General features: G+C 45.5%; 1 pseudogene; it reads left to right on the forward strand.

Annotated features, from left to right (window-relative positions):
- Nucleotides 1-3: 3 nt before the first annotated feature.
- On the forward strand, nucleotides 4-9,725 carry LOC117536880 (annotated as a pseudogene).
- The last annotated feature ends 251 nt before the right edge of the window (nucleotides 9,726-9,976 follow it).

Here is a 9,976-nt window from a genome sequence, read left to right on the forward strand (position 1 = left end):
CCGGGTTCTCTGACCTTTCGGTTCCGCGCAATGCAACGAGGAAGTACGCCGTTCCTCTCTGTCCGGAGGAGGACGGGGAGATCAGCATTGGCACCAAAATTGACCGTGAGAAGCTTTGTGAGAAAATGTGAACTGCTCGATTGAATTTGATGTGGTCACACTCCCCACGGAGTACCTGCAGCTGTTCCATGTGGAAGTGGAGGTGCTGGACATAAACGACAATTCCCCCCACTTCTCACGCGCCATTGTCCCTATTGAGATCTCGGAAGCGCATCGGTGGGGACCCGCATCCCGCTAGACGGCGCAGTGGATGCGGACGTCGGGGAAAACTCCCTGAACACATATTCCCTTACACCCAATAACTTCTTTAAGATCGAGGTGAGGACACGGACGGATGGGGCCAAGTACGCAGAGCTGGTGGTGATGAGGGACCTGGACCGGGAGGTGCAACAAAACTACCAGCTCCAGCTAACGGCCTCCGATAATGGTGTTCCTCCAAAGTCTGGCTCCACTTTGGTCAAGATCAGCATCTCGGATTCCAACGACAACAGCCCAGTCTTTGATGAGCAGGCTTATATGATACATTTTCTGGAAAACTCTCCCCTAGGGACTCTAATCATTGATTTAAACGCCACAGATCCAGATGAGGGCACTAATGGAAAATAGTACGCGTTCAGCAGCCATGTCTCACCAAAGATCTTGGAAACCTTTAAGATAAACCCAGAAAGTGGCCACATTACCCTTATTAAAAAAGTGGACTTTGAAAGCACTGCTTCCTATGAGCTGGATGTTCAAGCTCAGGACCTGGGCCCTAATTCCATCCCTGGACTTTGCAAAATTGTTGTTAAAGTGGTGGATGTTAATGACAACAAACCAGAGATAAACATCAACCTGATGACGCCTGGCAAAGAGGAAGTGGCCTACATTTCAGAGGGGCCCCAGTGGACACCTTCATAGCTCTGGTTCGTGTTGATGACAGCGACGCTGGGCTGAATGGGGAGGTGGTGTGCCGGCTGCACGGCCATGGACACTTCAGACTCCAGAAGACCTACGAGAAGAACTACATGATCCTCACTAATGTATCGCTGGACGGGAGAAGAGGTCAGAGTACAGTCTGACCGTCATAGCAGAGGACCGGGCTCCCCCAGCCTCTCCACATCAAACACTTCACCGTTCAGGTGTTGGATGAAAACGACAATCCCCCACGTTTTGAAAAGAGCCGCTACGAGGTCTTTAAATCAGAAAACAACTCTCCTGGAGCATACCTCATGACCCTGGTGGCCTCAGATCCAGATCTGGGCACCAATGGCCAGATTACCTACAGCATCGTAGACGCTCTGGTTCAGGGGCCCCATCTCCACCTATGTCACCATTGACCCTTCTAATGGCGCCATCTATGCCTTACGCAGTTTTGACCATGAAGACGTCAGTCGGATCGCCTTCACCGTTCAGGCCCGTGACGGGGGGAACCCAGTGCTGTCCACCAACACCACGGTCCTCTTGACTGTTCTGGATGAAAACGACAACCCGCCCATAATCCACTCCCCCTCCCTCCGGAATCACACCGCCGAGCTGTCCGTGTGGAAGTATGCATCACCTGGTCAGCTGATCACGGTGCTCAAAGTCACAGACCGCGACACCGGCACCAACGGAGAGATTAGCTGTGCCATCGTCGGTGGCAACGAGGACAGGCTCTTTGTGATGGACGCCAGGCGCTGTGAGCTCAGAACCAATGCCAGCCTGGAACAGGCTCCACGGGAAGTGATGGAAATCAGGGTGGAGGTGCAAGACAGGGGCACCATCCGCCTGGCCACAGGGGCCCTCTTCAGGCTGTCGCTGCAGGAGAACATGGACATCCTGCCCCCCTCTACCCCACAGGCTCCAGTCAGGCCCAGCTGGATCTCTCCCTCATCGTCATCATCTCTCTGGGCGCTGTCTGTGCTCTGCTACTCATCGTCATGGTGATGTTTGCCACTGCTCGCTGCAACCGTGAGAAGAAAGATCCGAGACACAACTACAACTGCCGTGTGGCTGAGAGCAGCTACCAGAACCACCCAAGAAGCCCGCCAGGCAGATCCACAAGGCGGACATCACCCTGGTCCCCACGATCAATGGGACTCTGCCTGTGAGAGCCCACCCTCGCTCCCCATCAGCCTCCCCCGCTCCCGACAGAGGCACCCTGGGGAAGGCAGAGCCACCACAGCCGCCAGTCCCTCAACAGCCTGGTCACCATCTCCTCCAATCACGTGGCGGAGAACTTTGCCCTAGAGCTGGCCCACGCCACGCCTCCTGTAGAGGTAAGACAATTGCTCTTTAGCTTCTTTCTTCAGAAATAGAAGGTCTGTCATAAACACACAGCAATATGTGTAATGCATATTTAAAAACCTACCCATAATGCAACACATTTGTCCAAAATACTTTCAGTATTTGTTCTGAATGTATACCATATTAAGTTACATTTAGCTCTATGTGTCATGTTTTTTTTTTTTACCATCACATTCAATAGCATTTGCAATGTCATGTCATCCCCTACCACTTCCCCTAACCCCCCCCCCAACATTGTCTGTGGCCTTGCTTGTTTGGACTCCATTCATTTTCCCCTCCTCATTTTTTCCTTTTATTTTGTCTTTCTTTCCTTTTCTGTCTTTTTTTTTTCCTCTTGGGATTGTAGCAAGTCTCACAGCTTCTGTCCATGCTCCATCAGGGCCAGTACCAGCCACGACCCAGCTTCAGAGGCAACAAATACACCAGGAGCTACAGGTAATGCACACACACAAAACTATGCGTCAAACTAAGCCATTTTTATCAGACACGGCAGAGAGTATGGTCAACATTTAGGGATGCTCTTTGTACCCCTTACAATTATTGCCACATGAATTTGTCTGTTGTCACCATTTCACATATTTCCTGAAACCCATACCCAGTAGGTTTAGGGTTTAGTGTCAAACTGTATGCTCAATACTTCATATTTGCATAATTTTATGTAAAACCTCTTTTGCAGAGCCTACTCTGGCACTCTGCACCTTATTATCTATTGTAGCATGGCATTTCCCTAAATGTTTGATAATCTTATTGCCAATGTGTTCCAGCCCTCTGTGATAAATGTCTGATGGCCTGCCTGTCTCTCTGCAGATACGCGCTGAATGAGATGGATAAGTTCAGTCTGAAGGACAGCGGGCGGGGGGACAGTGAGGCGGGGGACAGCGACTACGAGCCTGGCCGGGAGTCCCCCATGGACAGGCTCCTTGGTGAGGGCTTTACTGAGATATATGCCCCTGATGGCCAGCACAGAACGCATGCAGGTACACCCCTGGCCCCCCACCCACGACACCCCACAACACCTTCATACCTCATCATTGTCCATCATGTGGTCGCACCAATGTTCCCACTGTCAGCAGTTTACAAGGAGTCAGTTGATAAAATATTCATGCATTGTGGATTTTCAAAAGAAAACAATAAATAAATAAAACCATAACAAATAATTTACTAATCAGGAACATTTGAGCAACGATTATAGGACAGTTATCCTCATGATTGATTCATCTACTGAACAGTTTGACATATAACTAATTAATCAATATCTTTATAAATCACACATCAACATATCAATGACAATTTGCCACACCCCAGGAGACGTCTCTAACCCAAAAAGATATGCAGTGTATTCTTATGTAAGATATGGAGAAGTATGGGCTTAGATTTGTCACATAAATATTTGTGTGAACATAAAAACAATTTGTGTGTAAATGCAATGTAGAAGCAATTTTTTGATTCAGATGTTCACATTTCTTTCAAATCTAATATATTAATCATTTGCTAATACGTAAGCCTTAAATTGTGTTATCTGCATCCCAAAATGTGTTGCTTCTCTAAGGGCTTAGATTTGTCTCATAAATATTTGTGTGAACATACATTTTTTTTGTGTGTAAATATGTGATTTGTAAATGTAAAACACCATCCACAAATGCATTTAACAGATTTGCAAACTCACAAATACATTTGCAAATGTAAAACGGATCTGCAAATACGCTAAATATTTTCACAAATTAAAAAAAGATCTGTGAATACTATAATTAATTTACAAATAAACAAAAGGAATCTTTTATCTTTTATCTTTTAAATGCATTTGTGGATGGTGTTTTACATTTACAAATCACATATTTACACACAAACATTTTTTATGTTCACACAAATATTGATGAGACAATCTAAGGCCATAGGGAAGCAACGCATTTTGGGATGCAGATAACTCAATGTAAGGCTTACGTATTAGCAAATGATTTATATATTAGATTTGAAAGAAATCTGAACATCTGAATCAAAACATTGCTTCAAGAGCACCCTCTATAGATTTTAAAACGTATTGCAACAGGATCCACACATCCACAGGACCAGGTGACAACACTTACACACACAATGAGAAGTGTGATCCATACACAGGTTGACAAACTGCATTTCCAAAGAGCGAGTGCCATTCAATACTATTGATGTGCTGCCTGTTACCAAAACACACTTTGAACTCTTTTGGCATGCCTCTATGTCTGCATAACAGAAGCTGCATGTGCATTGGAGGTTTGTGCATGAACACACTGAGCTCCACCTCACTGTCACTAAGTTATTGAGCTATCGCTCCAGATAGCTCCTCTCATCCTCTTGCACAGCCACCCATCTCTTCTCCCTACTGTCTCAGTGCATGGAGTTTCTCCCTTCTCCACAGTGGAGTTAAGAAGGACCAACTTTGAGCACTTGTTAAACATTGATTGACCCTACCCGATTCAGAAATATTGTACCTACCGAGCAAAACTCTGCACACATTGGTGTCTCAGCCTGTCTCCAGTAACGTCACACAGGTCTCTGCAGACTCTTTTATCTCACCCCCTCTCCTCCCAGAGCTCCCGCTTCTTTCCAGCCAGCTTCCCACACAGCCATCACTCCACACTGCATTTGAGCTACATCCCAATTAAAATCAGCCAGACGGGCCAGACAATCTCATCACTAACACCTCCTCCCCTCCGTCCTCCGTAGCTCTGCTCGTTAGTCCAATCTCCCTTTTCTCAACATTCAAGCCTTCACTTTCAGGCTTTTAATTGCCATGTGACGAATAGTTGCTATGGAGTTGCACTAGTGATTAAGCCCTGAAGAGCATAATTACATCTCAAAGCTCACCTTTCTCCTCCTGCATGCTCACCCCGCCTCCCGCCCCCCGCCCCCTGTCCACTGCACCGTGGATGATTTGGAGCCGCGTTTAGTCGCTGCCCTGTCATTATGACTGGGTATGGTAGCCCTCTCAGCTCAGGGAAGAACGAGGGTAGAAACTCTTTGTTTGCACCCTGTCTGGATGCAGAAGATTTTATACACAATAAAATGTGCCTCCAGAGTTGAAGCATTACAACACTCATTCTCAAATGCTTAAAGTAATATGAAATCCAACTAATACACTTTGAAAAAACTCCAGTCTGATTTTTAGATTATTTTTTTTTCTGTGAGAGATATGAGAAGATCTATATGACTTTCCTGTCAGTGTATGAGGTACAGAGCTGAGGCCTGTACTACGAATCCAGTTCAACATATGTTTGAGTTATCTGGCTTACCTAACCCAAAACAAACGCGATCTCGCTAAGCGATCCTACGACGCTGGTTACCAACTCAGTAACTCAAGCCAGGGTTTCTCTCTCCGGCTGAGAGCACGTTCACGTGAAAGGGGCGGGGTTAGCAACATTTGACCAATCACAAACATGGCCAAGCGTACTTAGAGCGCAGTGTCATACTTCATGAATCAAAAGTAAACTATCACGTTAGACAAATATGAAGAAGTTAAACTTTAAACATCCATGACTTAAACACTTTATCCAGGATAAAAGCCACATAGGTGGACCTGCACCTGCAAGGTGAATACAGAACAGCTGGTAAAAAAAATGCGTACATTAACAGGTTTATGATATCACTGCCCCCCGTCTAAGACACGAGTGGATCTGACTTTAATTACATTTGACTCGAGTGTTTCGTCAACTTAATGTGTTGCTTAAAATAATACTTCTGCATACAGTATGTGACACTGTGAGTGTTGCACGGCCAGATACGGCTCAGCTGACTCAGATAAGGAGATATGTGATACATTATGAAGTGATATGATGTGATATGATGTGTAACGTCTGCACTCACAGTGCCGCAGACTGTACGTAATGTTAGTTTGATCCGGTTACTTATGTTGTGGCAGATATTTAAGTGAGCTTTCTTAACGCTAATGTTATAATAGTCAGATTGCTCTGAAGATGGGAGGTGATATTCTATTAATGTTCACGTTCAAACAGTCAGTGATTTTTGCCGGCCGTCTTTCCTGCGACGGCAGCTTTTCTGTATTTCCTTTCTCCTGTAATATGACTTGATCGCTTTAAACTCCGCACACTGAGCTCTGATTGGTCAGCAGGCAGTGCTTTCACTGACGTGATCTCTTATCTGGAGCAGGTTTGCCGTTCAGCATAAGTTACCATGGAGATCTACCTCGGTAAGAAGTGAACCAGCGTCGTAGGACCGGAAACCCAGAGTTTACCCTGAAGTTACCTCGCTAAGCGAAAATCCTGCTTCGTAGTACAGGCCTCTGGAGTCACAATGTGGTTAGCCTAGCTTAATAAAAACACTGGCAGCAGGGGAAACACCTAATCCTGTACAAAATATACCCCCTAAACCTCTAAAGCTTATAATGAATACACTGTACCCCCCTTTTTAAATAAAACATAAACAGTCAAATGTGCTGGAACTTAATCTGGGCAAATAGCTTCAGATTGTTTTTTAAATTTTGTATTCTGTCTGATCAAACACAAGATATAAGATGCTCATTAGGGAACTTTAAAGGATTTAGCAGACTTCTGTTCTCCCTGCTTGGCGTCTGAATGCTAAGCTAGTCTTCCTCCTCAAACTCTAAACTAAAGTAGAATTTGTGTAATTTTGTGAATCAGTCAGTAAGTCAGCTGAATTGACATTACAGTCAGGCAGGCAGGTTTCACTTAATGTTCTTGTTTCTTCTTCTTTTTTACACTCAAATCATTTGGGTTAAATCTTTCATTTTTACCCTTTCATCAGCAGGGCAGCCAATCAGCCGGGGCCCGCACTGTTTTCTTCTCTTTCAGTGCACCCAAATGCACTTTTCATCTGCTCTAAGATGTATAATAAATGTTCCTTTCATGTTAATGAGGGGATAATGAAGTCCCTCAATAGCACGACTGAAAAGCGCTGCACTCCTTTAATGAAGGCTTTAAGTTGGCATATTTGATTTGTCTAATTTATTCTTCAGAGATTTTCTATTTGAAGATTTAATATTGAAAAGATCGACTTGAAAGGGAAAAATGCAGGGCTTTTAGAGGAGGAGTAATTCAGAATGGGTAATAGGCATTGATCGGCCTTGCTGAATTGTCTCTGTGGTAAATACATTGGAGGTACTGTAAAAGGCAGCCTCCTGCAGAGAGCCTTTCAGACTCATTAGTGCCTAGTTCCACCATGTTTCCAGAGACAGCATCAGAAACACCTGAGGAGAGCAGGCAAGCTTTAGCTCTGCAGCTCCTTCTTTAACATATTTATAGTTGTTTTTCTTCTAACATGAACATACACGTAAAAAACAAGAAGATACAGGATAATGGCTGTTAATGTGCTTTTAAGCACAGCGTGGTAGAATAATTTACTCCGTCCATATAAGAAGAATTTGATATGATAGTTGGTCTAAAATCAACAAATATTGAGATCCACTGTTTTCACTAGTCAGAATACCTTTATTCGTCCCACAGAGGGGACATTTACAAGGCCTCTGCATTTTACCCATCCTAGTGTCAGGGCTGTGATCATGTACGGCCCCCGGGGAGCAGTGTAGGGAACGGTGCCTTGCTCAGGGACACCCTTGTAGCACGTGGACTTTCTGGGACTTGAACTGATGACCTTCTAGTTCCAAAGCCAAGTCCCCAGACTTTGCCCAGTCCATTTGTATCCACCTTTTTGGAAATCATGACGAATTCTTGCAGTTCCTTGTCACTATAAAGGCTCACATAAACCTGCATGGCACATACAAAACATAAACAATTGCTGAACCAACTTAAAGTGTAAATACAGCTGAAATAATTAGGCAATTATTGTTTTAGTTGTGTAATTAACCAAAGTACAGACTTTGGGGTTTTTCTTCCTTAAATGTGAGGATGTGTGCTCCTCCCTGAATCACAGCTCAGTATTCTGATTACTTATGATATTTATTCCCTCTCCCCAGCTATGAGGCTGTGCACAGAAGAGTGCCGTGTGCTGGGTCACTCAGATCAGTGCTGGATGCCCCCCCTGGCCTCCCCCGCCTCGTCCTCTGACTACCGCAGCAACCTCTACATCCCCGGGGAAGAATCCCACCAAGCATGCGACCCCTCCCAGGAAAAGAGCCCGCAGCCCTGCACCGACACCGGCCCCACCCGGAACCAAAGCTTCTCCACCTTCGGCAAGGACCTGGGGGGTGAGGAAGACAGAGAAGAGGTGGAGGGGGGGGCTTGTGTGGGCGAGGCCGGAGATGAAGACTTGTGTGGGACCACCTCTCTGCTGTCGGAGATGAGCAGTGTGATCCAGCGGCTGTTACCCCAGGGGCTGGATTCCTACGTCCAGGTCAATGAGAACCAGAAAGGGACTGGTCTCAGCGGGGTGGGGGTACCGATGACTGGATCTTTAGACCGCAGGAGGGGCCATCTTCCTGGCAAGCCCAACCCCTCCGTCCACCAGCAGGGCGTAGCAGCCTGGGCCGCCAACACCCACTTCCAGAACCCGGGCAGCAGCATTGGGCCATCTGGCCCCCACCAGGGGGGAAGCTACCACACCCTCAAACCCAGCACCAAGCTCAGCTCCCAGAGCGGCCACAAGGGCACACAGGCCCCCAAAAACAGCCCCCAGAACAGTGGCCATACACCCAAACCCCATAGCAGCCCCCTCCTCACGGCACTGGTCAGCCCCACTCTGGTGCACCCCTCACCCGCCCCGGTGGCGGTGGCGCTCTGCCCCTCCTCCAAATGGCTCCCGGCCATGGAGGAGATCCCGGAGAACTACGAGGAGGACGACTTTGACTCGGGACGCGGCCCCCTGCAGGGCAGACGCTGCGACAGCAGGCACGAGCTGGTGGACGCCAGCGAGCTGGTGGCAGAGATCAACAAACTCCTGCAGGACGTCCGGCAGAGCTAGACTTCCCGTTTCATTCTCATCCTCTTTATTTATTCACCATCCACGTCTGCTTTCTTTACTTCAGAATGAAAGTGAGGGACGATGGGTGGCAAAAGATGGACAGAAAAAATACCTGCAATTGTCGTTAAAGTTTTAACATTTCTAATGTAATAACTGTGTTTTGTGAATGCTAATTATCCCAAAAATGGTTTGTAATTGCTGGTTTGGTACACAATGTACACTATGTGACTGTATTTATCTTTGTATTTTAAAAATACATTTGTATACTTATATTTATAAAAAAAAGTGTATATAAACATAACATAAAATTATATTTTTATATTTATAATGCATGTTGATTACAAAAACGTTGAATCAAGACTTTGACATGCGATTTACATTCTACATATTTTAATTGTCTTTTGTATTGTGGTTCTTTTTTATTTATCACTATGATGTGTATACATGAATATATTAATGAATTAATGGACATGTGTCTGTGGATTATTCTGGGGATGGGGACAGTACACAAATAAAACACAAACATTACTCGGGTCTGACTGTGGGTCATATGTTGCTGCAGCACAGGGAGGTTTAACAGTATTTCATGTATTGGATCACCAAAAAGATATCATGATCTTACATGAACAAAAGTTCACTCTGAAAGGAGGTAAATTGGGTCTTCATGTAAACGGAGGTTAGAAGGATTCTACACTGTCAGAGAACTTTATTTGGGTCTTTCTTTAGGCATCAAACCCACAAAATGTAACAACAATAATTTATATTAGAAAGATAGGCTGCAACA

Source organism: Gymnodraco acuticeps, unplaced genomic scaffold (genome assembly GCF_902827175.1).
Source record: "Gymnodraco acuticeps unplaced genomic scaffold, fGymAcu1.1, whole genome shotgun sequence".
Taxonomy (NCBI): Eukaryota; Metazoa; Chordata; class Actinopteri; order Perciformes; family Bathydraconidae; genus Gymnodraco; species Gymnodraco acuticeps.